This window comes from Zingiber officinale, chromosome 5A (genome assembly GCF_018446385.1).
Source record: "Zingiber officinale cultivar Zhangliang chromosome 5A, Zo_v1.1, whole genome shotgun sequence".
NCBI classification, from domain to species: Eukaryota; Viridiplantae; Streptophyta; class Magnoliopsida; order Zingiberales; family Zingiberaceae; genus Zingiber; species Zingiber officinale.
Genome location: NC_055994.1, coordinates 47,023,583 through 47,050,069, shown reverse-complemented (window position 1 = coordinate 47,050,069; position 26,487 = coordinate 47,023,583).

Below are 26,487 nucleotides of genomic sequence, written 5' to 3'. Positions count from 1 at the left end.
GGTCAGCCCAATTGTAGGATCGAAAAGAATTTAGATATCTCCACAATAGCATGATATTGTCTACTTTGGGCCTAGACCCTCATGGCTTTGCTCTTGGGCTCTCCCCAAAAGGCCTCATGCCAATGGAGATATCTTTTTCTCTTATAAACCCATGATCTTTCCCATGTGCTTCTAATATGGGACTGTGTTTGCAACCTTGCAACCCCAACAATCCCTCCCTCAAACAAAGGACCATAGGCTTCCCATATCCGATCCTCGACCCACCAGGTCTTCCTGCCCCTCGGTCTACCCGACCTACTAGGACTTCCTTGCCTAGCCACAACTAGGACTTCCTGCCCCTCGGTCCACCCGACCTACTAGGACTTCCTTGCCTAGCCGTAACTAGGACTTCCTACCTGGTGTCTGGTCCTCTTGATCCGAACATAGGAGCCCCTACTTTCTTTGTTCGAGGTCAATATTGTACTCACATGGTTCAATCAGACCATAGCTCTTGTGCATAGTCGGTGGTTAAACCTTCTGACAGTCCGGGCTCTGATACCAATTGTAGGATCGAAAAGAATTTAGATATCTCCACAATAGCATGATATTGTCCACTTTGGGCCTAGACCCTCATGGCTTTGCTCTTGGGCTCTCCCCAAAAGGCCTCATGCCAATGGAGATATCTTTTTCTCTTATAAACCCATGATCTTTCCCATGTGTTTCCGATATGGGACTATGTTTGCAACCTTGCAACCCCAACAGTTGAAACATGTTTAGCGGTGTTTTCTACCAGCACCTAGTGTGTAGATACGGGAGCCACTGATCATGTCTGCAATTCTTTGCAGGGGTTCCAGGAAACCCGACGACTATTTGATGGAGAGATAACCGTCTACATGGGCAATGTTACTAAGGTGGCGGCTGTTGCAGTGGGGGACGTCTACTTATCATTTGATAGGAATAGAAATTTGGTTTTAAGAAATTGTCTTTATGTACCCAGTTTTAGAAAGAATTTAATTTCAGTTTTTAAACTGTATTTGGATGGATATTCAGTTTCCTTTAGCAACAATGTGGTTATAAAGAGAAATAAGGTGATTATCTTTCTGGTGCATTGGTTGGAAATTTATACACTTTAAATCCAATTTCTCCCACAAAGTAAAATATGGAAATTAATAACACATCTTCTAACTCTAATAAGAGAAAAGAACCTTCGGAAATGAACCAAACGTATCTTTGGCATCTAAGGCTTGGACATATTAACTTAAGTAGGATTCAAAGGCTTGTAGCCGATGAACTCTTGGGTTCATTAGAGTTGGAAAACTTTCCAACATGTGAATCCTGCTTGGAAGGTAAAATGACCAAGGGACCTTTTAAGGCCAAGGGGTATAGAGCCAAAGATGCGTTAAAACTGGTTTATTCTGATTTGTGTGGTCCTATGTCTATTCAGGCAAGAGGTGGTTATGAATACTTCGTCTCCTTTATAGACGATTATTCAAGATACGGATACATTTACCTGTTGCGCCGCAAGTTTGAATGCTCAAGTTCAAAGAATATAGGGCTGATGTGGAGAAACGTCTTGGTAAAAGCATCAAGATACTATGGTCTGACCGTGGTGGCGAATACCTCTTTGGAGAGTTTAGGAATTACTTATCAGAAGTTGAGATTAAATCCCAATTGTCTGCGCCTGGTACACCCTAACAGAATGGTGTGGCAGAACGAAGGAATAGGACTCTTATGGAAATGGTTAGATCGATGATGAGTTATTCAGAATTACCAAATTCGTTTTGGGGATATGCTCTAGAAACAGTGTTGGAACCCCAAGGTTGGTTTTGGTGTGATCAACAAGTTAAGTTAGGTTCTGTTGTTTTCTTACCTTGTGTCTAAGTGTGCAGGAGCTTAGGAGCACAGGTACTCGAGCGAAAGACGCAGCTAGCAAGAAGGACGGCACGCGGTGCGTCCGAGAGACGAGGCGCTGCGGAAGAGTACACCGGCGGACGAGAAGGAAGTGCGCGCGATGGTTCCGAGGTACGAAAGACAGAGCGGAAGATTGCTCGGGGAGCAAGAGACGCAGCTAGCGCGAAGGTCGGCACGGGGTGCGATCGAGGGACAAAGTCTGCGGATGAGTACGCTGGTGGACGAGAAGGGACACGCGGCAATTCCGAGGGACGAGAAGCCGGAGGGAAGCACGCTCGAGAAGACCGGAAGATGGGTTCGGGTGAGCCCTATTCCGGATGTTAGAGATCACCCAATCAAGCGGATCCGGAGCAGAAGACCCGGACCGAGACGGGGACTTAATGGAGAAGTGGTCCCGGACAAAAAGTCAACCGCAGTTGACTTTTTGCTCCGGGGCGCCTGGAACCAATCCGGGCGCCCGGACCCTGATTTTGACCAAGATCGTGATTTACACGATCTGAACGTTGGGGGATAAAACTTTATCCCCCCCAGGGCGCCCGGAACCCTTCCAGGCGCCCCGACCAAGGCTATAAATATAGCCTTGGTCCAGAAGCTCTAAATGAGTTCAGAAATTGTAAACAACACTTGTGTGCTTCCACTGTTTAGATTAGCTTCTGTCTTTCTGTGCTTACACTGCTGTAAACGAGGCTTCTCCGCCTGAAGGAGCTCTTAGTGCGATCTTCATCCTTGGATTAACAACCTCCCCGGTTGTAACCAAGTCAAATTCGGTGCCTCGTTTTAATGCTTTATTTTATGTTTAATCTATTTTTTATGTGTTAGCTTAATCATACGAGAAAGGGTTGTGTTTGATTTTTCAGGGCTATTCAACCCCCCCTTCTACCCGGCCGCAACGGTCCAACAAGTGGTATCAGAGCCGAGGCGCTTCAGGAGGACTAACCGCCGAACGAAGCAACAAGATGGCCGGATCCAACATCCACGCACCAAAATTCGAAGGGGACTTCGCTAGCTGGAAAAAGCGAATGGAGGTATTTCTTGAAACAGATTATGATTTATTACTAACAATGGAATTTGGCTATGAAGCACCAGAGGGCAAAGCAAGAAATCAATGGTCAAAGAAGGAGCAGGCTGACCACGTGGCAAACAAGAAAGCAGAATTTCATCTGCTAAGTGTACTTCCAACACAAGAAGTCAATCGAGTCGGTACCTACAACTCGGCAAAGGAGCTTTGGGAGAAATTCCTTGAGTTACACGAAGGAACATCCGAAGCCAAACTTGCAAGACGGGATTTACTTCGTAACCAGCTTACAAACCTCCGATTTGAAGAAGGTGAAACAATTGCACATCTACACTCGAGGATTCAGGAACTCATCACCAGACTTACGAATCTCGGAGAAGAGGTAAGTAACCGAGATTCGCTAACGTATGCCCTAAATTCCTTTCCTAGAAACTCAAAATGGGCATCACTAGTAGATGCCTTTTACATTTCAAAAGATCTAGAAAAAATTTCATTAGACGAATTCTTTTCAACTTTTGAAGTGCATGAGTCAAGATGTGCAGGTCCGAAGGAGCCCAAGAATAATGTCGCCCTTAAAGCTTCGAGAGACGAACCTGAGTCAGAATCTTCTCTCGACGACGAGGAAATGGTAATGATGGTAAGACGATTTAAAAATATTTGTAAATCTAGGAAATCTAACCATCCGCAGGGAAGAAAGAAAAGAACCATCCGCTGCTACCATTGCGATGAAGAAGAGCACATCAAGGACAATTGCCCTAAACTGAAGAACAACGGGAAGGACAAGGGTAAGAAGCCTATCCAAAATCGCAAGGCCCTAAAGCGACGTGGGACGATACGTCGTCGGAATCAGAAGTCAAGGAGTTCTCCGGGCTCGCGTTAATGGCGAGTCATCAAGACGACGGCTGCGAATCAAGCTCTTCCGAAATGAGCATCGAAAGCATCAATGAAGGGGGAGCCACGTCCGAAGAGAGCAGCAGTTCAGGGGGAGAAACCGACAACGAGATCGACAAGGTAAGTGAGGTACGATCTCTTCCTCCTAATAAAATGTTTAAATTCATTAAAATTTTAACAAAAGATTGCTGTAGATTAGAAAATGAAAATAAAGACTTAAAAGCAATATTAGCTACATCTTGTCCGTTAGAAATGCTAGATAAATCAAATTTAGAAAATGAAAAATTAAAATTAGAAATTCAAAATTTAAAAATTCAAGTAGAAAATTTGAAAAACTCTGCTTCCTCATCTAAAACCAATTTTAGAAGGTTCAATAATTTGAATTGGTATTATAGATATCACTAGGGACAAATTAAAAATATCTCAAGAAAATATGTCCCTAAAAACTTTTTAGTTAATCCAGTAGGTTGGAACCTATATTGGGTTCCTAAATCATGCTTAAATTAATTTTAAAAGTAAAATTAGCGCTTTAAGTGAGAAAATTAAATAAAGAATTTCTTTATGAGGCTTTGTCTAAGGAAGTGGTTGTTGCTCCAATAACCAAGAAGGCCTAGTGCCTCGCCACGACCTGGAAGCCAAAATATTGAAATAAATGTTTAATTAACTTACTAATGAAGCATTAATACAAGAATTAATTAGTGCTTGAAAAAGGTTATTCAAAACATTTTATTTCAATTTACCTACTTAGAATTTTTTTTTGGATTTTATTTATATACTTAGAAAAATTTTCTAACTTTCTTAAAAACTTAGATTTTTTTTAGAAATACTTTTTCTAAGTCTTTAACCCTTAAATTTTTTCTTGGAACCCCATTTTTTTGTGATCAAAGGGGGAGAAGAATAAGTATAAGTATAGGGGGAGGTAGCCTAAAACTATTTTTTTTCTTTCTATCTTTGTGCACTAAATTGTAAATTTAGTTAGTTTATTTTTTATCTAGTTAACCCTAGCTTAACTTGGGTTGATCACACCAAAAAGGGGGAGATTGTTGGAACCCCAAGGTTGGTTTTGGTGTGATCAACAAGTTAAGTTAGGTTCTGTTGTTTTCTTACCTTGTGTCTAAGTGTGCAGGAGCTTAGGAGCACAGGTACTCGAGCGGAAGACGCAGCTAGCAAGAAGGACGGCACGCGATGCGTCCGAGGGACGAGGCGCTGCGGAAGAGTACACCGGCGGACGAGAAGGAAGTGCGCACGATGGTTCCGAGGTACGAAAGCCAGAGCGGAAGATTGCTCGGGGAGCAAGAGACGCAGCTAGCGCGAAGGTCGGCACGGGGTGCGATCGAGGGACGAAGTCTGCGGATGAGTACGCTGGTGGACGAGAAGGGACACGCGGTAATTCCGAGGGACGAGAAGCCGGAGGGAAGCACGCTCGAGAAGACCGGAAGATGGGTTCGGGTGAGCCCTATTCCGGATGTCAGAGATCACCCAATCAAGCGGATCCGGAGCAGAAGACCCGGACCGAGACGGGGACTTAACGGAGAAGTGGTCCCGGACAAAAAGTCAACCATAGTTGACTTTTTGCTCCGGGGCGCCCGGACCCTGATTTTGACCAAGATCGTGATCTGAACGTTGGGGGATAAAACTTTATCCCCCCCAGGGCGCCCGGAACCCTTCCAGGCGCCCCGACCAAGGCTATAAATATAGCCTTGGTCCAGAAGCTCTAAATGAGTTCAGAAATTGTAAACAACACTTGTGTGCTTCCACTGTTTAGATTAGCTTCTGTCTTTCTGTGCTTACACTGCTGTAAACGAGGCTTCTCCGCCTGAAGGAGCTCTTAGTGCGATCTTCATCCTTGGATTAACAACCTCCCCGGTTGTAACCAAGTCAAATTCGGTGCCTCGTTTTAATGCTTTATTTTATGTTTAATCTATTTTTTATGTGTTAGCTTAATCGTACGAGAAAGGGTTGTGTTTGATTTTTCAGGGCTATTCAACCCCCCTTCTACCCGGCCGCAACGGTCCAACAAACAGTTGTGTACATTCTGAATATGGTACCTTCTAAAACAGTTCCTTCTACTCCCATGAAATTATGGAATGGGCGTAAGCCTAGTCTGAATCATATCCGGATATGGGGTAGTCCAGCACATGTGCTGAAGGGAGATACTGACAAGTTGGAATCACGTACAAAAGTTTGTCTATTTATGGGATATCCTAAAGGAACGAAAGGTGGTTTATTTTATAATCCTAAAAATCAAAAGATCATTGTTAGCACCAATGCTCGATTTTTAGGAGAAGATTATGTAATGAACCATAAGCCCATGTGTGAAATAGTACTAGAAGAAATAAGAGAGGACACGTCTACTTTAATACCAACAGTACAAGATGAAGTATCACAAGAAACTGCAACACGTGTCACACATGATACACAACCAGAGACAGTGTCTCGTCGTAGTGGGAGGGTTGTGAGGCAACCTGAGAGATTCATGTTTTTGGGAGAGTCTTCGGACTTGATCCCAGGTAAACATGAACCTGATCCCTGAACATATGATGAAGCACTCCAAGATATAGATGTAGTATCTTGGCAAAAGGCAATGAATTCTGAAATAGAATCTATGTATTCTAATAAGGTCTAGGAGCTTGTAGAACCACTTGATGGTGTAAAAGTCATTAGATGCAAGTGGATCTACAAAAGGAAAAGAGGGATAGATGGGAAGGTAGAAACCTTCAAAGCAAGGCTTGTTGCGAATGGGTATACTCAGAAAGAGGGAATCGACTATGAGGAGACTTTTTCGCTGGTAGCCATGCTTAAGTCCATCCGGATACTCTTATCCATTGCCGCTCATATGGATTATGAGATTTGGCAAATGGATGTCAAGACAGCTTTCCTTAATGGAAGTCTTGAAGAAAACATCCATATGAAGCAACCAGAAGGGTTCATTGAAAAAGGCAAAGAGCATCTAGTGTGCAAGCTCAGTCGGTCCATTTATGGACTGAAGCAAGCTTCAAGATCTTGAAACATCCGGTTTAACGAAGTAATCCAGTCATATGGATTTATTCAGTGTCCGGATGAGTCTTGTGTATACAAGAAGTGTAACGAAAATGTGGTGGTATTTCTTGTACTATACGTGGATGATATTTTATTAATTGGCAACAATGTCAAGGTATTATCAGACGTAAGGGTATGGTTGTCCAAACAATTTGATATGAAAGACTTAGGAGAATATGCACACATTCTTGGGATCAAAGTTATAAGGGATCGCAAGAAAAGAATGTTGTGCTTATCCCAAGCTTTATATATAGATACAATCCTTGCTCGTTTTAGCGTGCAAAACTCCAAGAAAGGTTTCTTACCTTTTAGGCATGGAGTAGCCTTATCTAAAGAGATGTCTCCGAAGACAACAAAGGAGATAGAGGACATGAAGGTAGTTCCTTATGCTTCGACTGTAGGAAGCTTTATGTATGAAATGCTGTGTACGAGACCTGATATCTGTTTTACCGTGGGCATGATTAGCAGATATCAGAGTAACCCTAGACAAGGACATTGGACTGCTGTGAAGCATATATTAAAGTACCTGAGAAGGACTAGAGATTATATGTTAGTCTACCAAGCAGACGATTTGCTCCCTGTGGGTTACACGGATTCGGACTTCCAATCAGATAGGGACAACAGTAAGTCTACATCAGGCTATGTGTTTACTCTAGGAGGTGGAGCCATTGCATGGAGGAGTGTTAAGCAGAAATACGTCTCGGACTCAACCATGGAAGCTGACTATGTGGCAGCCTCTAAGGCAGCCAAAGAAGCTGTATGGCTCAGAACTTTCTAATGGATTTAGATGTGATTCCTAGTTTGCCCAAGATCATCACAATTTATTATGATAATAGCGGTGTAGTTGCAAACTCGAAGGAACCACGAGCTCATAAGGCAAGTAAACATATAGAGCGCAAGTACAACCTGATACGAGACATCATCAAGCGAGGAGAAGTTGTCGTCGCCAAAATTACATCAGCAGATAACCTGGCGGATCCTTTCACAAAGGCCCTCCCGGCGAAAGCTTTTGATCGGCATATGGAGGGGATGGGAATCTGATGTATGGCAACAGATATGACAGCTTAGTCTTTTAGTATAAGTGGGAGATTGTAGGAGTGTATACTAAAAGCCTAGCTTTTGTAAATATTTATTTTTGAAATAAAAGAATCACATTGGTCAATATCTACATTTATTTGTTAAATGTAATTGTTCAATTAATTTATATAGTAGATAACATGGAGTGTGGTGTTACACTCAGAAGATCATGTTGTCGGTTCTCTATAAATTATAAACAGTTGCTCACAACTAAGATGGAAAGGAACAAACCATCAGAATAGTTGTAGTGTAATTAAGTATTAGTTTATCTTGACCAATAAATTACACTGATACACTTTAAGTGTATTGAGTAGGACCATTTAGGTAAGTTCTTTTGTACTGACTTAGTAAAAGAATTAGACCTTAGTTATTATGGAAGTGCGTGCTCTTAATCCTAATATAATAACAAACACATATATTTAATATTTATTTCTTTGACTTATCAAAGGGTGAGGTTTAGCTCGATAAATCAATATGCCCGATAAGTTGGGAAATGATATTACTTATAGTGTGTGTTGTTGATTATAGAAGAAATCTGTGTCCTAGTTATCTAGGTTGAGAATGTCTCCAAGAGGAGCTCAAAGGATTGTCATGTTAAACCCTGCAAGTGGACTTAGTCCGACATGACAATGACGTTGAGTGGTACTACTCTTGGAGCTAGATATTAATTAAGTGAGTTGTCAGTAACTTACTTAATTAGTGGACATTCGTAATCTTAAACACAGGGAGACTAACACACTCATGATAAGAAGGAGCCCATAATGTAATTTGGGATTGGTGCGGTAGTGCGATAATAACTCTCTAGTGAAATGAGTTATTATCAATGAACTTGAGTTGTGTGTTCGGGGCGAGCACGGGATACTCATGCTCATCGGAAGGCCAAAACCAATTTCTCCTCTAGGTCCCTGTCGTAGTCTCATTATAGCCTCAAGTCCATCCAAATGTAAGACTCTTCTTGGTGTCCAAGAAGGGGGCCGGACCATTGCTTGGTGACCAAGCAATGGCCGGCCACATCCTCTTATAGGGGCCGGCCTTATTGCTTGGTGAACAAGATTGTAGGGGCCGGCCAAGATTAATTCAAATTAGAGGGGTGTTTTGAATTTTTAAAATCTTCTCTTTGTAGAAAACTATAAGTTTTAAAAGAGAGATTTTAATTTTAAAAACTTCCCTTATTTGAATTAGGTCACATGTTTTAATAGAGAGTTTTAAAAGTTTTAAAACTTTTCTTTTTTAACCATCCTCATGGTTTAAGAAAAAAAAGGAAGATAAGTTTTAAAATTAAAATTTTCTATCATCATGTTAAAAAAAGGAAATTTTATAAGAGAAGTTTTAAATTTTAAAACATGGTTTTAATTTTTAGAACTTTCCTTTTTTAACTTCTACTTTAGGAAAGAGAGCTTGTAAAATTTTATAAGAATTTTTCTTGTAAAATTTTATAAAAAAATATTTCTTTTATTCCCTTGATGAGGTGGCCGGCCACCTTGCTTAGTGCCCAAGCAAGGGGCCGACCATATTAAATTAATTAAAATCATCACAAAATTAAAATTGGTGATTGATTCAATCAAGAGGAAAGAAAAGGAAAAATTAAAAGGGAAAAGGAAAACTCTTGGATGATTTTATTTTTTGTAAAAAGTTTTTCCTTATTTGCTTTGGGCAAGTAATATAAAAGAAGGGATGAGGGGGCTTCATGAGACACAACTCTTAATCTTTGGCTTGGAAACTCTCTTGGTGGTCGGCCCCTCTCTCTCTCTCTTCTCCCTTTGCTCTCTTTTCTATTGTGGTGGTGGTGGCTGAATATTACAAGGAGGAGAAGCTCTTTTGGGTGGTGTTCATCTTGGAGGATCGTCGCCCACACGACATCCAAGGCGAGGCGAGGAATACGGTAGAAGAGCTCGAGGTCATTAGCTTACAAAGAGAAGGTATAACTAGTAATTTTCTTCCGCATCATACTGGTTATTTTTCTTTGTAAGAATTCTAAATACAAGAGGCAATTAGATCTAGTTTTTCGAATAAGTTTTTTGAGTTTGTGTTTTCTTCTTTTTCGAATTTGTGATTCGATTGTTCTTTTTGGTTAACCTAGAGTTATTTAAGGAAATTAAATATTAGCTTTCCTTAAAATGCTTTGCCTAGGCGGTGGTGGTTGCTCCCATATCCAAGAAGGCCATATGCCTCGCCATGCAGTCCTGAAAGCCAATTTTAGAAATTAATATTTAATGGAATTAATAGCTTAGGTAGATTTGAATCAATAGTGTTAAGTTCCGCTTGCGATTCAAATCTAAACCATTAAGAACAGATAAGTTAAATTTGGAATTAATGATGTTAAGTTCCGTCTGCGATTCCTAATTTAACTTCTAAAGAACACAATAGGTTATTTAAGGAAAGGTTCGACACTTGTACAAAAATTTTTGTACAGTGGAACCGGTACGTTTTCCTAGGACTAACCAACATGGACATGTGACTCAACCAGAGAAGGGGTCGTGTGAGGCCGTGTCGATTCCACACGGCCGTGTGATGAAGAACACAGGCCGTGCCATGCTAAAACAGAGCTGTGCTGAATTCTAGGCAGATTGTAGACTGATTGTAAAATGGGCATAACTTTGCGTTTGGTTGGAGTTTTTGGATTATCTTTATACCAAAACGTAGTAGACTTCAAGATCTACAACTTTGCTTCAGGTCCGATAGAGAGAAAGACTTGTCTTCCCATACTAAATGGCACGGCTGTGCCTCCCAACCGTGGGTTCAACTGGACCTCCGCCCAGACTACAGACCAAACTTTAAACCACCATAACTTTCGGATCAGTTGGAGCCAAGGCTCGATCCAATTATCAAATTGAAGATAATTTCAATTTCTACAACTTTGGTTCAGGGTGAATCATGAGAAAATCTGATTAAATGGGTGAAAACCACGGTTTACCGGACCCATGTTTTCTTGGTTTTCCTGGGCAGTTTGGAGGAGGTATATAAGAGTCAAGATCTCCATTCTTTTACTAGTCTTGGATCTGGGACTTCATCCCACTCCTTGGGGGAAGAGTTCTCCCCTTAGAGGGAAACCCTAGAGCTTCATTCTCCTCCATCCCTTGGCGATCCATCCATCTCCGGTGCAAGGAGGCATCCCCAAGACATCGGAATCATCGGCAAACATCTCTTCTTCCCCTTCTTCTCAAATCTAGGGTTGTAAGTATGCTTTTCTTTATATTTTGGGGTTGTTCTTTCTTATCAATGGAGTAGATCTCTAGATCTAGGATATAGGAAGTATTTATGATGTGATGGTGATGTAAAACTATGTAGATTTGTCATGTTTTCTATTCAATGACTTGTTGATGCCTTGTTCATGTTTGATGTAATGTGTGTGTGAATCTTGTTTATATCTTTTGCATGTTTTATCAAATGGTTGTGTATAATTGTTAATCCCGTAGGGGGATACCATAGATCGATTATCCGAGGGACGTACGTGACAGACATGCCCGTGTAAGGACGATTTAGGGTATCACCTTGAAAGGAGAAGCAAATCTCCATAAGGAAGTAGGGGATCAGACATAATCACTATTTCTATTTCTATGTTATTGTGTGTTAGTGTGTTTCTATGTTGATTATTTGAGGGGCACACGTGACAGGCAAGCCCGTGTAAGGACAACATAAGAATCATTCTCATTTAGTAGCATAGGACATGGAGTAGGAGATCATGCCGGCTTATCCACTGCAGGGGAGAGTTGGTAATGAATCTAACTTCCTACAAGAGCATGACCATAAAGGATAGGAACTAAGCAATCTATGTAACATCACCTAACATTACAAGGAAACCGAAATCCTAGAATCCATCATCCACCATCGTCTAAGCTCAATCCCTCTTAAGATCTATTCTCTCTCTTTTCTCTTCTCTTTCTCTTACTCTCTTTTCTCACCAATCTTAGGTTTGTCTAGATAATTCATTGTGCGAAGTTGACTAATACTTAATCAACAGTCCCTGTGGATACGATATCTTTTATTATTACTGATAACGTAACTGTACACTTGCGGTTCGTAACAAGTTCTTGGTGCCGTTGTCGGGGATTGTTTTCGATTAACATTAGTTGATTAGCATATGAGTTACTCTAGACATTGTTCTTTTTCTTTTTGCATTTTTCTTCTTGCTTTTCATTATTCATTTTATTTCTTGTCTTTAATTCTACATTTTTAGTTTTTCTTATAATTTTTTTTAGATATCTTGAGCACTAACATGTCAAACAGGGCTTCAAGAGAATTTTTCACACCCATGAGCGCAAGATCTTCCATTGATGAATATTATGATTCAAATGACGATTAATTTGAGTTCCTTTGTGGAGTGTGTGGTAGCACATCTTATCCAGCTGCTATTTGTCACTTCTTCCAAAAATCTGCTAACACTCCGGAACTTCAATTTTTGGTTCAACCTTAACATCAAGATACATATGAGCAAGTTCCTGATACTTATGGATATAACTGGGGAGATTATCAAATTCAGAACCTTCAACCTCAATTAATTCTAGAGCAGAGTGAGCACTCATTTTCCCAGCAGTATAACTCTGACCCACCTCAGCACTACAATCAGGATTGGATGGCTTATCAAAATTTTGATTATAGAAGCATGCAAGGTGTTGATCATTCTTTTCTAGCATCTCAGAGTCTCTCAAAGTTTCAGGATGATTTTTCACTGTATCGACCACATCATTCACAACCAGATGAGCCGATTGACTTGGAGGACTCCCAAGACACAAATATTCCTGTTCCAAGTTAGATGGAGACCACAACACAAGTTTCTGAAGAGCTAATGGTGCAACGGGGGATTTTAGCTTTACGAATATTACTTCAAATATCTAATAATGTTGTTGATCCCTCTATTGATGACATTAGTGTTAGTGGACTTTTCCCTACTTATGATGATGATGTGGTGGATAAAAGTGTAGGGACATGTACTATGGAGGAAATGTTCCAAGGATCACCTCTCTTGGTCGCACAACCAATTGATACTATGGAATTTGCAAATATGGAATTGGTTGATGATAATTGTGTAGGGACTTGTGCAATAGAAGCAAAGTCCCAAGAATCACTACTTTTAGAGGCACCACCACTCAAACCAGAGCTAGAACCACTACAAAATTTTGAAGAGGTCACATCCACTTGTTTAGAACTTTCAGGTACTTCTCAGCACTACAAGGTTAGCATTCTTAGTGATCTTTTAGAAAATTCCATAGATGTACCTATATTTGACTTTGTTGAATGTGATTCAGTTTTTATTACTTATTCATCTTATCTTGATATGGTTCTAGTTCTATACTATATAATATGCTTGTGGGAGGTTTGTTTTTCTTTTTGGTGTGTAGGTTTTTAAGAGGCCAATAATTGGAAGCTCAAACTGAACCATTTTTGACAACCTGAAAGAACTTTAAAGAAGACAAAGATGGAGAGGGCGATACTTCACTTTTTAACTCCAATATTGAAAGCTCCCTCCATAATAATAACCCTTGGTAAGAAGGTCCTAAAATATCTTACCCCTCCAAGAGCGAGATTTAGATAAATCTTATGAGGTGGTCGAGCTAATGACCTTAAACAAACGCTTCTTGGGTGGCAGCCCATGTTCAATCTTGTTTTCATTACAGTTTTGGTTTCCTTCAAGTTCCTTTCTAGTTTCATTTCTTTCCTCATAATAAGCTCATACCCTCTACTTGATTTTTCTTGTCTATCATTATTTTCTAGAATTTAAAGTTGTGGAGGAATGTATGTATTGGATAGAGGAGTAACTTCAAGCACATGAATGTCAACTATTTGGAGCTCATCACTTGGAAACTCCTCTTACTTCATAAAACCTCCTCCATATATCATTTTTAGTTTTCATTGGGACAATGAAAAGTTTAAATATGGGGGGATGCATTAGATGCATTGGTATATTCTTCTTTTTGCATAATAAAATTTTTGCTAGTTGCATCATTCATCACATCATGATTGTTTGTCCTTGTTGCAAAATACTAGCACGTCTATTCTAGATTTTATGTGGTTTATGGGTTACTTATGGTGCTAGTGTGTTTAATGATCTATCTTTTTCTATCTATGATAGCATGAAGTGAGCAATGTTTTTACTATAAGAGTTTAAGTATTGGCTTTGTTTTAGGATCTCTATACACTATGTCTATTTTTGATGGTTGATAACTCTAAAATAGTCATGATTCATAGAATTGGACTAGTACTTGTGCTTCTCCGGTGACCTCTCAACTACATTTTAATTACTGGATAAACTCAGATCATGTAAGCTCATTTGAAAAAATCAATCCCCAAAATATGAAAGTTTGTTCAAGTTTGATACTTTGCAAACATTAAAAATAAAGAGAAAAAAATAAGGGATAAAAAATAGTTATCGTGAGTGGAAACTAGTAATTCACCCCTTTGAGATCTAGTTAGGTTATTGGGGAAATGAATGCTATGTTTCTCTTGATACTGAGTATTCCTTTGAGACCTTGTGTAGACGATGCATAGTATTTTTGAGGGAAACGAACCTTGCGTGTGGCAAGTAAGTGTCTATCGTCGGAGTATAAGGAACATAATTTTATGACGACTTGACTAGACTTAGGGATTAAAACTCGATAAACATAGGCCACTTTTGCACTGAGCACGGAGGACTACTATTTAGGTCATACTTAAATTACTTTTGTATCTTGCTCACCAATGAAATCATTTGATAGGATTAGATTGACTTGCTAGAGATTATGATGCACTATTTAACCACATGAATCTAGATTGCGGGTTTTGCTTGAGGGCAAGCAAAGGTTTAAGTCTGGGGGTGTGATGTGCGTAGGTTATATACACTTTTATGCATGTCTTGACGCACATCTACTTGTATTTCATTAGCATCATCTATGTTTATTGCACCCTATTTCATTGTAATATCATACTTCCATTATATTTTGTTTGGAGATCTGCTCTTTGCTTTTTTTTATTAACAGGATGCTATTTGGAGCGAAAATGGAGCAAAAATACACATGGGAGCAACTCCGAAAGAAATCCAGCCCGAGACGTGTATGTTGCACGGCCGTGTGGCCATTACATGCTTTGGCCGTGCCAAATAGCACGGTAGTGCCAGCACCAGATGTGAAGAAAGACCACGGCTGTGTGACCCACACGAGCATGCCATTAACCCCATGGCCAAGCAACACACGGCCGTGCCAACTTTCTTGAGGCAAGGAAGGTCACGACAGTGTGAATCCACACGATCGTTTGACTTTGGTAGAGAAGAGGAAGGCCTCGACCATGTGACCCACACGGCTGTGTGACTCAACCAGAGAGGGAGCCGTGTGAGGCCATGTGGATTCCACACGGTCGTGTAATGAAGAACACGGGTCGTGCTACGCCAAAACAGAGCTGTGGTGAATTCTGGGCAGATTGCAGACTGATTGTAAAATGACCATAACTTTGTGCTCGGTTGGAGTTTTTGGATGATCTTTATACAAAAACATAAGAGACTTCAAGATCTACAAATTTTCTTCAGGTCCAACAGAGAGAGAGACTTGTCTACTCATGCTAAATGGCACGTTCGTGCCTCCCAACTACGAGTTCAACTGGACCTTTGCCCAAACTGCAGACCAAACTTTGAACATCCATAACATTTGGCTCGATTGGAGCCAGGGCTTGATCCAAGTATCAGATTGAAGATAATTTCAAGAGATACAACTTTAGTTCAGGGTGAATCACAAGAAAACCTGGTTTAATGGGTGAAAAACCCGGTTTACCGGACCCCAGTTTTCCTAGTTTTCCTTGGCAGTTTGGAGGAGGTATATAAGAGTTAAGATCTCTATTCTTTGACTCATCTTAGATCTGGGACTTCATCCCTCTCCTTGGGGGAAGGGTTCTCCCCTTAAGGGGAAACCCTAGAGCTTCATTCTCCTCCATCCCTTGACGATCCATCCATCTTCGGAGCAAGGAGGCATCCCCAAGACATCGGCAAGCTTCTCTTCTTCCCCTTCTTCTCAAATCTAGAGTTGTAAGTATGCTTTTCTTTATATTTTGGGGTTGTTCTTCCTTAGCAATGGAGTAGATCTCTAGATCTAGGATATAGGAAGTATTTATGATGTGATGGTGATGTAAAACTATGTAGATTTGTCATGTTTTCTATTCAATGACTTGTTGATGCCTTGTTCATGTTTGATGTAATGTGTGTGTGAATCTTGTTTATATCTTTTGCATGTTTTATCAAATGGTTGTGTATAATTGTTAATCCCGTAGGGGGGATACCATAGATCGACTATCCGAGGGACGTACGTGACAGACATGCCCGTGTAAGGATGATTTAGGGTATCACCTTGAAAGGATAAGCAAATCTCCACAAGGAAGTAGGGGATCAGACATAATCACTATTTCTATTTCTATGTTATTGTGTGTTAGCGTGTTTCTATGTTGATTATCTGAGGGACGCACATGACAAGCAAGCCCGTGTAAGGACAACATAGGAATCATTCTCATTTAGTAGCATAGGACATGGAGTAGGAGATCATGCCGTCTTATCCACTGCAGGGGAGAGTCGGTAATGAATCTAACTTCCTACAAGAGAATGAACATAGAGGATAGGAACTAAGCAATCTATGTAGCATCACCTAGCATTACAAGGAAACCCAAATCCTAGAATCCATCATCCACCATCGTCTAAGCTCAATCCCTCTTAAGATCCATTCTCTCTCTTTTATCTTCTCTTTCTCTTACTCTCTTTTCTCACCAATCTTAGGTTTGTCTAGATAATTCGTTGTGCGAAGTTGACTAGTGCTTAATCAACAGTCCCTGTAGATATGATATCTTTTATTATTACTGACGACGTAACCGTACACTTGCGATTCGTAACAGTGAGCTTTTGGGAAAGAGAAAAGATGGGGTCTACTTGGTGCACTGGAACAAAAGGAAGCAACAACAACTATTCACAAAATAGAAGGAGAGGAACAACTGACGGCCGACAAATAGGAGCTGTCTCTTGAGAGTTGTGTTAATATTAGCCTCAGTTTCAATTATGAGATGATTGACAAGGATACCTTTTGTATCATATTTCATTAATAAAAGACAAAGTTAGTTATTATATTTATTTTAGTTCAGTGTTGATTGAATAAGTATAATAATGTTCTAGGGTAAGAGGGTCTAGTCTACAGTATATCAATTGGTTGAGTTAATAGTGGGAGCTTGTAGATATATATAGATACTACTCTTAACTATTTCTAGTCAAGCATTAATATACATGGACAATATTAATACATTGAGACTAACATGTAGGTCAATTGATGACTTAATCCTACAAGTCATGGATATGAGATATCATGTTCACACATGAGTATATATTAGAGAATATATATTGAATTGACCCACTATGAGAATGTTTCATGGATCATTATATGAGTATCATAAACATTTTCATGTGACTATTGGTATGAATAGTCCTTAGACCCGAAGTCACTATGGTTCCTTACATAATGACTTGTGTACTTTGGTATAGAAAAATATCTCCTATAACAAGGTGGATTATAAAGTCAATCACTGGGTATGCAATAAGTTATGCGAAGGGATGTGAGTGATGTAGATGGGATCTATCCCTTCCATATAACGGAAGCGATATTTGTGGACCCCTTAATTAGTAGGACGCAAGAATGTATGACCATGCTCAAATTAGTCAATATAAGATATTGAGCTTATTTGATTAAGTGCATCTACTTAGAGATCAAGAAATATAAAGATTGATAAGAGGATGACACGGTCTATGCCTTATTAATAAATTTAGATATTAAGGATAGAAGGACTGACTCATATAAAATAATAGACAAGGAAAGGTTAGGTCGGATCTTGACATTCTCGTCACTTGGGTAGCAATGATGTATTTCTAGATGTCACTCATTGTTTATATATCTAAAATATCTTTAGATACATTGCCAACGTTACGAGAGCCTATTCGGTCATACACAAATAACATGTTGATTTAGAGATGGGTTATAGGGTTATGTCTAATCTAAATTATACACATTGAGTTAGACTCGAATGAATTCAGATTAGACTCATTGACTAATGGTTTAGACTCATTGGCTTATTAGGTTAATGGCCTATTGAGTTAATGGTTAATCCAATATACTAAATCTAACTTATTAAGATTAATGAATATTAATAGAGATTAATACATCATTAATCAAAAGGAAGACCAAGAGATAAAAACTTTTTGTATTCATTGGATGAGTACAAAAGCCATTGGAAAAGTAACCTTTTTGGTAAAGTAGCCTTTAGATGAAGTAATCATTTTGCTAAAGTACCCTTTAGGTGAAGTAATCTTTTTAGTAAAGTAACCCCTTTGTGAAGTCACCTCATATAGGTGAAGTAACCTTTTGGGTGAGAATAATCCTTTTTGGTTGTTGCTCTTCTTCCTCTTCTCTTGGCCAAAAATACTCTTGTGTAGTTGCTAGCACAACAAAGGTTGTTTCCTCTCCATGTCGTGAGTTCATGAGAGAGATGGAGAACTAGTTCGTGTGGATACCATAGAGGCGCAGACGTGCATATCACTCTGAGATCTGCATCTGAATTAAAGTTATTGTCGGGAGTACCAATTCACTCAACAAAGGTAACTATTCTATCTGATAGAATAGGAAAACATAGTATATAGTATTCGCAAGGATCACTGAAGGGATCCTTTTTCCACCACGTTATGTGTTATTTTATGCATCAGATCACTACAGTGGTATTAGAGCCACTTGTGAATGCGTATACATCATTTTAGTTCTATTTTATATGTGATATAGAAGAACATGTGTATAATATGACATGCTGCATGATTATGGCCTTTAATCCCAATGTGATTGGATGTCTGTGTTGTAATTCATAATATGGCCTGCGTGTCGTACCTCTCCTTTTTTATTCTTGTTGTAAATTTAGACTACCCTTGATGTAACTCGAGGTTTCTTTAGATTTTGTAATGTACAAATTAGAAAAGAATTAGTCTACTAGACGATGGTGAAAAGGGAGAAGAATAACAACATACGATGACCAAGGAAGCACTTAGAGAAGCTGCTTTGACCTAGGTTGACCTTTCACTCTTCTCATTGGCTTGAGAAGATCGTAGTTGATGGGGGCTATAACTATGTCACATTTTATTTAACATATATGTTGATGTATTCCATGATATTCTATGATTTTATGTGATGCATGTGTAGTTTAATCATAATTAGGTCTCTTTTAAATATGTCTACCAAAGTTTGGTACTCACTTTTACCTACATCAATTGTAGACATTTTTGCCAAAGTAAAATGACTCAATTTATCGTAGTAGTGCGCGACAGGATAATTGTGATGTCCTACTATTGAACTTTGGGTGTGATTTAACTAAGTTACCTCAAATGGATTGGTAACTTAGAGGCAGATCCTATATGATGTATGATCCTGTCTTAAAGCTAGGAAGATGACGCGTTGGTTGTGGCAGATGATCTATTGACCGGTGAAAGACTTCTTTTGACTGACGATGGAGCTCATCAATGATCCTACGTACAATCCGACAATCCAATAAAGAGTTAGTGACTAAAGACTAGGGAAAGGGTCGCTGGCAAGGCCCTCTGATGCTCAAGTCAGTACGTTTTCCGGTGAGTGGGTGAAGAAGAGCAGTAGTGAATATGTGAGAGTAATGTTCAGATAATGCTAGTTACGCCAATAGAGAGGATCCCGTTTTATATACCACCTCTCACAACCTCTGTGATCGTGAGGTGGCCCCTTGTGTCAGAGTTTGTTAGGTGATAGAAAGAGTACAGTTGGGTGATTGGTAATGATAGTCCGAGGAATCTTTTTTCTATCCACAGATGTACCTCTTTTGCCACTTATACCTTATGCCTTTGATGAGGTTGTTGAGATATACTGTTGCCCAAAAAATATTCTTCGACAACTTTGACAGCTTGTCATAATGTTGTCTGCTAAATATATCTCCATCGGTACTTAAGCCGGCTGCTTAACTGGAATGTCTTTCATTGATATATTTTGGGCTGATCCTTCATTTGGCCGAGCATTTATAGTAAGCCCTACGAAATGAAGCACCTTTAACATGTATTGGTATTAATCTGCTCTGTTATGTGCTAAGTACTGCAAAGATCTATTCAAAGATAAGTATGATGCTCATAGTATGCCAAAGATCTATTCAAGCAACCATATAATAAATTATGTATATTAGAGTCTTTATTTTAGGGACAATATAACATCAAGTAACTTAAACCCAGTCGACATTTGCCCTATCGACCATATATGTATAGTTTCCTAAGGATATGTGTCTTTAAACTCGCCCGACTTTTGCCCGGCCGAGTGTCCACATAGAGCCTTCTGTTCGACCTGCCTTTATAAGGCTGCCCCTCTATTAGGATCTTTGTGGGGCTAAGTATCTTTGAGTCCTGCCGAACTTTGCCCGACCAGGCATACACAGAGATTCTTATATTTGATCAACCTTTATCCGACCGATCGTATATTAAGAACTTTGTGAGGCTAAGTATCTTTGAGCTCGGCCAGACTTTGCCTGGCTGGGCATACACAAAGAGCCTTATGTTCGACCAGCCTTTATCTAGTCGATCATATATTAAGATCTTTGTGAGGCTAAGTGTCTTTGGGCCCGGATGGTCTTTCATCCGGCCAGACTCCTTTGAACCCGACCAACTATTTACTGGCCCAGCGCATTATTTGTTTAGTTTCAGAGTAAAATCCTAGAGTCCTTATACTCTACCAGGTGTGTACCCAGCCCGCCTTATCCCAACGCCATGCTATAGAGCCACGCAGGCAGGACCCAAGAATTTTGAGGCTGGGTGATCAACAGGACCAAGTGTAGAATATTCCTCTATCTTGACTTTGATTACTACATCACCTTGACTTTGACTACCACATTTCCTTCTATATTCACTCGCTATAACCCATATCATCATCCTCCCCTTTAAGTCTAGTCGAAGCAGATGTAGGCGACAGAGTGGACTTGAGTTTTAGTCTTGTTCTCTCAGCTTCCATACTTGGTGATTCTCAAGACTCATGTTCTTGATCCTGCCTTAGGTACTTGATGCTTTTTTCAAAAATGATCTACCCCATGCTAGGGCTAGTACCAAGGACATGCGAAAAGATATTTTTTGCTACAAAATATTTCACTTATCACGTCCCTCATAAATGCCTGTTTTTGGGTGCTTGCCACGTGGACTTGAGTTTTAGTCTTGTTCTCTCAGCTTCCATACTTGGTGATTCTCAAGACTCATGTTCTTGATCCTGCCTTAGGTACTTGATGCTTTTTTCAAAAATGATCTATCCCATGCTAGGGCTAGTACCAAGGACATGCGAAAAGATATTTTTTGATTCAAAATATTTCACTTATCACGTCCCTCATAAATGCCTGTTTATGGGTGCTTGCCATGTGGCACAACTACTCATTCTTTGCAATGTTGGCTCCCATCGATCACCTCGTATAATGAACTGGCACACTCAATTTTACATATCAATGATCCTTCTTAAACAGGTCATTTCAATCTAACGGTGGCAATTAAATTCCTCTTTATAAAACCATAAACATTATGTGCCCTTCGCACTTTACGTTGCATCTTTTTCGATCTTTCTCTATGGCGACCTTCCTTCTTCCACATTCCTTCTTTCTCAAGACCTAGATACTCGAGACCCAGATACCCCAGTAAGTTACTCATCCTCTGTCTAAGTTTTGTTCTATCATGGCCCAGGAATCTTTCATCCCTTCGTACTCCTCTACCTCTTCAAGTTTTGATGCCTCTAATCAAGCCTACCGCTGCTGCATATATGAAATCCCTCATAATTATCACATTCATCTTCCTTCCTCAAATGATTGATATCATCGTGAAAACTATATCAAAAAGAATTTTTATTCTAAACCCCCTTTAACTACACTAATGCAGTATAGAAATGACTCAGGTCGTCTCCCAACGAAAGCAACGATAGGATGGTAATCTAGGATTGTATGTTATTCCTATTTTTGGGATTTTAAATATGAAAATGGGGGTTTTGAATTTTGATTCTAAACCTAACAATTGAAATAACAAAACAAGTAGTAAACTAAGCTAAAACTTGAATGAAATCTAACTAAGTATGAATAATTAACCCACAACGCATTGTCACACTACGTTATGGATTAACTATTAACACAATTAAACTAAGGAAATTGCAAAGCATTAAATGACACTTAATCTAATAAATGAGAGATAATGCAAGTAATGAAATCTAATCTAACTTAACCTAATTGAATTCAAACAAAAGGTGTAAACATAAGAGACACAAAGCATGAAACTAACAAAACATTGCAACTATCTAAACTTAAGAAAATGCAAGATTAAAACCTAACTAATGGAAGGAACGTTTTTACAGACACTTGATGAACATGAATTAAATTAAGCAAAATGTGTGCCATTTAAGCATGAAGAATTAATAACTACAATTCATCACAAATTAACAAACAACATGAACATAAAAGAAACTAAGAATCCCAATCATAATCCACACATCCATTCCGATACCAAAGACTACCCTTCGTCGTCACATGAAAGACCCGCCTTTGGAACCCCCAAATTCGGTGGGCAGTAGCTCACTGCCGAAATGCTGCACGCTTCAACACGATGATGTTGAATGGATCTTCCATCGAAGAACCCCTTGGCTGAAAGTTGGCCGAAGATGAAGATGAACCACCGCCACTGCCTCTTGCTCTGCCACCTGAACCCCAGGTGGTGAAGCTACCAGAAAGTAGCCAGAAGGTGGAGATCACACCAAAGAACCCCTCCGGCAAGGTGGATGACCAAAATCACTACCGAAGCTTGCTGCCGACTAGAAGAAAAGTTGCTATCGCTCACCGCTGGAATATGAGAAGGAGAAGGATAGACTGTAGAGGGCCTGCTGGCAGTAGTAAAGGAAAGAAGCTATAGGCCGGTGGTGAAGAAGAAGGAGAGGTGCTAGCGGTGGGAGTTGTCACGTGCCCTAGCCCGCAAGGAGAAAATGCGAAGAGAAAAAAAATTGGATGCACTGTGTTGTCGTGAGAAATAAAAGGATGAAGGGTTTTTTCTCCATTAATCCGAGTCGTTGATTTTAATGAGGAAGATGGATGAAGATCTGACCATTTGATCGAGATGATGAAGAGATGAGTGGTCTGGATCAAGTTACCTTCTTGCTTGGATCCAATGGTGCATATCATTTTAGATATGGATCAAGGGCGGGATGCTTTGATTTGGATGAAGGAATAATATCTCTCTTGATCTAGATCAACAGTTCATACTGATTCAACTTGATCTCCTCCATTTGACCTCTAAATCAAGTCATATTCGATCCGATCAAATTCTAATTCATGGCTCTTTTGATTTCCTACAAAACCACATAAAAATATGAAATTAAATTTCAAAATTTGTATAAAATTTACAATTAAGTCCAAAATAGATTCTTCTCACAAAATGTAATATAACCATAAACTTAAGCATCTGAGAAGATAAAAATGTCAATAATAAGAGCCAAAATAATCAATAAAAATGATAGTTATCAACTCCCCCACACTTATTCTTACTCGTCTCGAGCAAATCAATAAAACAAGAAAGATAACTAAAAATACATTCCCTAGAAATTCTCAATCATACTTAGAAAATAGTGAAAAGAAAGTTATCTAGGATTGTCCAATTCAAATCACCAAAGCATTCATGGATTAAATTCATATATTGATTAACAAACATGGTAACTTCAATCCACAATGAATAAATTGAGAATGATAATCAAATATCCTCACAAGGTAAGTGATGGTGGCTCTCCTCTCATGTACATGCAATAGTGGAGCTCACTCAAGTTACTCATGGATTCATGCACTATCATATGCTTGCTTTGCTTCTAATCTCCACCACTATATACATAAGAATGCACAATAAAATAATGAAGGAATTATTTGAAATATAAGGGAAACATGAATCAAAGCAAATGATAGTGTAAGAAAAACAATAAGAAAGATTAAGTAAGGTAATGGTGGAAGACATGGATATATTGGAATGTTACATAGATGAGTACAAGTAAACCATGCCCAAAAATATTTCTCATCCAAACTTCCAATCTAGCTCTAAAAACTCAATAAAAATGTGAACGATCTCTACTATAGCTTTTACAATAAAAATCGACTCATGATATACAATAGAATCCAAATGTTGCTATAATAAAGATTGTCACTCACAAAAATTCTACCACAAGCAAATTCAAAATAGCACATGTTAAAGTTTTGCCATAAATCCAATAAATTTGTAGGCAACCTCTACTATAGCTTTTCAATAAAAATCCACTCATGATATACAATAAAGTCTACATATTGCTACAATAAAGATTGTCTCTCCCAAAAATTCTATCACAAAGAAATACAAAATGGCACAACATGTCAAAGTATATTTTTTTTCTTTTTTTTTCATTTCTGATTTGTTTTTTTTTTTACTTTTTTTCAACATGTTGTGTAGCACTATACAACATCATCAATAGCTCAAAAAAAATAGGATGGTTTACCAATGGTGATCAAGCATGGTTCACCTATGCTTCCCCTATATTCTACTAAGCTATTTCCCCCCCCCCCCCCCCCCCAACACACACACACATAAATTTGTGTCCATCTCGGGCAAAATACTCATCATACAACATTCAAAAATATCCACATCCATAAGAAGAGTAATGTGGAAATGAATGGAAGAGAGAAAAAAATGAAATGTCCAACAATAGGGGGATTATTCAAGAAAAGTTTGATAACAAAAGGAATGAATAAAAGAAAGTGAGATAGCCTTCATAAAAATCATGCAAACTTATGATAATGTGGTTTCGAAAGAATTAAGCAAGTTCTAGAGTAGCATTAACCACAAGTGCATCACACATCAATAGGAATAATAGGCTCAAAAATATCCTCACTATGTATATCAAAAATTATCATCTCAATCTATCAACATAGAATCCATCATCAAGTTGTAACCACATGCAATCCAAGAATCCAATCATGACAATAAATCATCAAATTCGATAATTAAATTTAACTAGCTTTCACAATTTCTAAGATGATAAAAAGAACGCATTGGGGATTTCTTGTGAAACCCCAACTAGACAAACTAAAAATGAACTACCAAGAAAAAACAAACAATGCAAACAAAAAAAAGAAAGTAAAGACATGTAAACAAGCAAAAAGGAAAAGAAGAAATAAGATGGAACAGACTCCCCTGAATTTCTGGTGGTCGAAGCCGATTCAGTTCTAGAAGCCAATCTGGAAGTGGAATGAGATGGTTCATTTGAAATATCCACTCCAGAAGCTTGATTATTGCATAGAGTGTTAGGGCTTTCATCAAGTGATAGAATGCATCCTTGTGTGAATGACTGCAAATGAAATGTCTGTAGAAATCCCATGCACTAAAAAGAAAAGGATGCATTTCCTGCATGCATGCTATGTGAGATGTACTATAAACAATATCAATATAAATAGAGCATGAATCAAAAGATATGTCACATTCAATACAATCAAACTTAATTACCTCCATGGAATTTTCTAAGAATTCAGAAGAAACATTGACCTTACCATTTTGATAGGTACATAGAGGCTCTAAAACAGTGAATGTGGCATCATCTTGATCAAATAAAAGATCTGGCTATGGATCAAGAACAATCAATGAAAGTGATTCTTGAGTTTCTCCTACACTTCCATCGTCACTAAGTAAAATAGAAAGATCAACTATCTCAAATGGAAAAATAGCCAAAGGAAGTGATTCTGTTAGTGCTGGAAGCACCTGACGATCGAACCTAAGTTTTGATAATAGCAAAGGATTCAAAGTTAAGGTGAATTGTTATCTGATATATGTGAAGGAGTTTGTAGGAAAGTCCTAACTATAATTAGGCAGGTGGAAAAACCCTAGAGGGTGGTAACCCTAGGTCCTAGGGGTGGTAACCATAGGTGGTGGAAAATCCTAAGGGGCGGTAACCTTAGGTACTAGGGGGTGGTAACTGTAGGACCGTTAGATTCGATAGAGGGGGGGTGAATATCGATTCGAAAACTTAGAGTATAAACGCAGCGGAAAAGTAAAATAGACACAAATATTTTTTACTTCATTCGGAGCCTGTGACGACTCCTACTCGAATGCCCGTGGTCCTTGACCACTTTCGTTGGGCAATCACTAACAAGTCGAAATATGATTACAGAATGAATACAGGAAATGCTAGTGAAAATAACGCAATACCGACAAGGAAATTAAATAAAAATCGAAGGAGCACTTTGTCGGAGCGTTGTTGGCGTCGCACTGAACGTCGAGCAGCAAGACCAGCAGTAGAAGAGTTCTCAGATTGATTGATTCTGAAGCTCCTGTCTGGGGCTTCTTTTATATGCTGTTCCGGGCGCCTGGAATGTGACGTAGCTGCTCAAACCGAGATGCTCCACGTGGCGATGCGCAATCAGGATAAAGTTTGCCTCCCGGGTGCCCGGATCCCTTCCGGGCGCCTGGATTCCTTCCGGGCGCCCGGACCCTGTTTTCCAGCAGAATCCGTCCTGCACAACAAACGTTAGTTCGGAGGCAAATATATATCCTGTAAAACAGATTGTTAGCACAA